At 32.0% G+C, this 5,000-nt stretch overlaps 1 protein-coding gene across 3 annotated transcripts in view; it reads right to left on the bottom strand.

The window, feature by feature from the left end:
• Positions 1–5,000, bottom strand: part of LOC144974976 (uncharacterized) — a 145,356-nt gene that overhangs the window by 82,164 nt on the left and 58,192 nt on the right. The window lies entirely within an intron of this gene.

The raw sequence follows: 5,000 nt of genomic DNA, 5'->3' as shown, positions 1-5,000 counted from the left end.
CATGATAATGTAACAAGGGTAACATATTCATTGACATAATACCATTTCCTAAAATAATGTACAATGTATAGAGCTGGAGTATTAATTTGAACAGTGAAGTTTCAGACTCTGCCACAGAATTTCCCAGAGGTAATAATGATATTAGTGTTGATGACGATGATAATGATGATGATGAAGATGTAATAAGGCGATAGGTCGCCAGTCGTCGGCGTTGTCCTTGTTCCCATTCTTTTTTGGTACCAGTGTTATGATACTGTGTCTCCAGTCTGGGGGGACTTTTTGATACTTTAAACAGGTGTTAAAGATGGCCGTAAAAATTGGTGCCAGTTTGTTTATATTTTGTTTTATATATTTATAGGTGACACCGTCTGCCCCGGGTGACTTTTCATTAGGTCATTTTTTAACACAGCTTGTGAGTTCGTCGATTGTAAACTCACTTGTTGATGGTGTCCATGCGGGAGGGGGGATAGTGACATCATCGGACCAGGGTGTGTCACTAATGTTTATAGTTTCGTTGACATTTTTCTTTATAGGCAGTCTCTACTGTGTTGATATCTATCTCACAACTTGAGTGTGTTTGTTTACATCCGTTTCTAATAATATCAATAGCTTTTCGTTGGTGGTTTACGAATATTGCTGTGAGTTCTTGTCATGTCACCTCTTTTTCCTCCTGTGCTCTTGGTGTGTTGTTTTGGATAAGGGAGGGCATAATGGAGGACTTTATATCTATTATTTTTATTTCGATGTATTTTAATAGAGCTTCATAATTGTTGATCGGGTCTTTTATAATTTTTTTCATCGGTCCATCTGGGAATTTTGTTAAGATTCGTTTGCAGTAGCGGAGAAATTCAATGCTAAACGGCTGTCCATTATCGGGTCTTTGGATTTGGAATGTGTTGTTTTTGATGAAAACACCGTGTAGTGTTGAAAATATTTTATCCATTTCGATGGGTTGGAGTGACAAAAAGTTGGTTTAATTTTAATGGGTTGTGTAGATATAGTATGTCTGAACATACCTTCTTGTTGTATAAACTTATTCCAAGAAGAATTACTGGTCGGTTCATGCTGATACTGGAGCCAATTAGAAATGTCAAACAAATCACAATCACTATTTCCGCCATTCACATCACGTTTTACAACATTGTAACCATTTTGTCCGACGTCTAGTCGAATTTTACCACTTTTGATACACTCTTTGGCAAGAAATCTGATCCTTGTCACAAGTCTATACTCCTTCCAGACATTGTCTGTGTTTACGAGGACAGCTACCATGGATGATGGATACAAGAGACGGTAGATCTAGAGACTGCGAGAGACCCGACTGACCTGTCCGCCATCTTGAACATACATACATACATACATACATACGTACATACATACATACATGCATGCATGCATGCATACATACATACATACATACTTACATGCATGCATGCATGCATGCATGCATGCATGCATGCATACATACATACATACATACATACATACATACATACATACATACATACATACATACATACATACATACATACATACATACATTCTTTCCTTTTCTTTTTTGTTAGCTCAATTGATGATGAATCGAAATAATTATAATGCTATCAAATCAACACAACTGATTGATTATGACGAAAATCTATAAAGCTAAAACAGATAGATATATAATTTAAAAGGATTTTTTTTTCAACCAGAAAAAGCAAGTTAAACATGATTTAAGGACTAGAAAATATGGTTCGTTGGTTTTTCTTTTCTTTATTTAGCGGGTCCCACTAGCTCAGTTGGTAGAGCACTCGCTTCATAAGCAAAGGGAAGAAAATGGATCCCGGGTGAAGCCGAGATTTTTTCTGAACTAATAATAATAATAATAATAATAATAATAATAATAATAATAATAATAATAATAATAATAATAATAATAATAATAATAATAATAATAATTTAACAATGATGATGATGATAATAATAATAATAATAATAATAATAATAATAATAATAATAATAATAATAATAATAATAATAATAATAATAATAACAATAATAATAATAATAATAATAATAATATAACGATATATAATAATAATAATAATAATAATAATAATAATAATAATAATTATATAATAATAATAATAATATAACGATGATGATGATGATGATATAATAATAATAATAATAATAATAATAATAATAATAATAATAATATAATAATAATAATAATAATAATAATAATAATAATTATAATAATATATAATATAATAATAATAATAATAATAATAATATACGATGATGATGATGATAATAATAATAATAATAATAATAATAATAATAATAATAATAATAATAATAATAATATAATAATAATAATAATAATAAATAATAGTAACAACAATAATTTAAAGAAATTACATGACATCAAAAAAAAAAAAGAAATGTTTTCAATGATTTTTTGAACATAGACAACGATTTGGACTCAAGAGAGAAAAAACATCAATGACATATCACTTCGACGGGACCTTACAGGACCATATCCATCTATACGACGATGCCAGCATAACATCTGGTACTCCGCGTTTTCGCACTCTGTTGCAAATTTCTTGAGGAACAAAATTTCGAGGTTCTTCCTACTAGCCCATCAAAATATCTCGACTTTTCACTAATCGTGCCCATATGGGATTCAGTTGGACGCCGTATTTGAGAGAGCAGAGACTGTTGTAGATATTGGCTTCGCCATTTTGGCCCAAGGATGTAACAACATTCCTCAAGAGACTGATTGAAAGTAACAATCGACACATGAATAACAAATTACGACTTATAATAGATACCGGAGGCGGCCATATCCGGAACTGAATATTCAATAACATTTCGTGAGTGCAGATGAAGGGAGTCCTTTTCAATTGAAAATGTACTTATTATCGGTAAATATTAATCTCTCATGTATTCATGTATTCTCGTAGAAATGAACTATTTCCCCGCAAAAAGAAATCTTAATTTTTCATTTTTTTAAAAAGAGTTCAAGTGTGAGAATTGATGCGTTTAATTTTTGCCAACTATAGTGTCTTGAACTGGAAAAAAAAAGGCTAAAAAGTTTGTATTTCTGATTATTTCAACATTTAATTCACTTTCCAGTCATTTGCTTCTCCCCAGCGTTGAACATATTATTTGATTGGGGTAGTTGGTCACTCACTCACTCTCACACAAACATACACACACACACACACACACACACACACACACACATATATATATATATATATATATATATATATATATATATATATATATATATATATCAATATATCAGACACCAAGATTCAACTCATCCACGATAAAAACAGCAATATTAGAGACATGATAAACAATAAACATATAGTGACAGATTTAAAACACACATACATATAAAAACACATGCATATAACATACAGCAATCACACACACACACACACACACACACACACACATACACACACTTAGACACAATTAATGCATACAAAGAGATAGAACATGTCATCAGAGATTAGAGCTATCTTTTCAACCATTTGTTTTCTGATATGGTCGTCGTCATCCATCTTGATTACCAAATATTTTGATAGTTGCCTCTCTAATGTTGACTTTCGCTTTATCTTGTGCAGAAACAAATCTTTACCGACGGATAAGGTTCAGTAACCAGACATTTGAAATGCTTGCCACTTTGATATAAATAGAATCTAAAAGGGCTTGAAAGAAGCCATTTAAAAAAAACAGACAAAAAAGTAGAGCTTTTATATAGCGCAATATCTACAAAATGAGCTCAAAGCGCTTTACAAAGGGTCCTTGACCAACAGCAACACGTAACATATAGAATAACAGAATCAAAACACACAAAAACATAAACACACACGCACACGGTTTTTTTTTTTTTTTGTGGTTTTTTTTAATGTGTTTGGTCCTATTAATGCGATAGCGATACTTAAGAGTTCAGAGAATTTCAGCGCCTGTAAACAAGAGAAAAATTCCACACTTTAAAATGATCACTTTTTGAAGAGGACACCAAAAAGCACACGGATAGACTGCCTTCTATGACACAACTCAAAACACCTTATTTTGGCCTAAAAACATTTATGTCAGAATAGACAAGTCAAAGGCGTACTAACCTGTGGACTGTAAGAGGTACCTAATAAACAAAAATTAATACAACAGCTTCAAAAAAAAAGAACAAAATACCAACTGTTACGAAAACCCTTCTTCAGCCAACAATAACAAAAAAAAAATAATAATAAAAATAAAATAAATATTTTTTTTTATTTAAACCCAATAAAAACATAAATACATTTCTAGAAGACCAGATTGAAGACGAGACCTCTATGCATTTCGTACGTTCTCTCTTGTTGAAGAAAAATCGTGGATTGATTATTTTGTATTTTGTTCTCTTTTGAAGCTGTTATATTCATTTGTGTTGATTACTTTTTAATGTCAGAATACAGATTGATATCATGTTCACATAGGACGACCTCAAATTGGTCAAAAAGTCAGCAAATAATACGTTAAAGTCTCAGGCTTAAGAATTTTCCACGGGTTGGTGATAATTCAATCAATCCACATAACATATAAATTAGGGTGGACCTTTTTGTTTTTGTTCTCTCTCTCTCTCTCTCTCTCTCTCTCTCTCTCTCTCTCTCTCTCTCTCTCTCTCTCTCTCTCTCCCCCTCTCTCTCTCTCTCAGTGTGCGTGTGTGTTTGTGTGTGGCCAAACTAATATCTAAAAAAGGTGTTAAGTGATTACGGGGTAGCACGGTGCTCGCGTAGAAGAAACGTGTTACCCAAGTATTTTTTGGTACAGCAGTCTTCATCCTTTACACAGTCTTGGGTTAAAACCTTATTAAAGATTAAAAGCCTTTATTGTAGGAGCAGAGAGGCGTTGAATGATAACGATGGTTAGGGATATTACGAGTATAAAAAGATAATAGCTACACTCTATATCGGCAGACTGACTGAAGATGAAATTGCTGAAGTAGGCGCCACTTACGA

This window comes from Berghia stephanieae, chromosome 6, assembly GCF_034508935.2.
Source record: "Berghia stephanieae isolate SIO BIC M18660-M18661 chromosome 6, UCSD_Bste_1.3, whole genome shotgun sequence".
NCBI lineage: Eukaryota > Metazoa > Mollusca > Gastropoda > Nudibranchia > Aeolidiidae > Berghia > Berghia stephanieae.
This window is presented reverse-complemented; position numbering and strand designations above follow the sequence as displayed.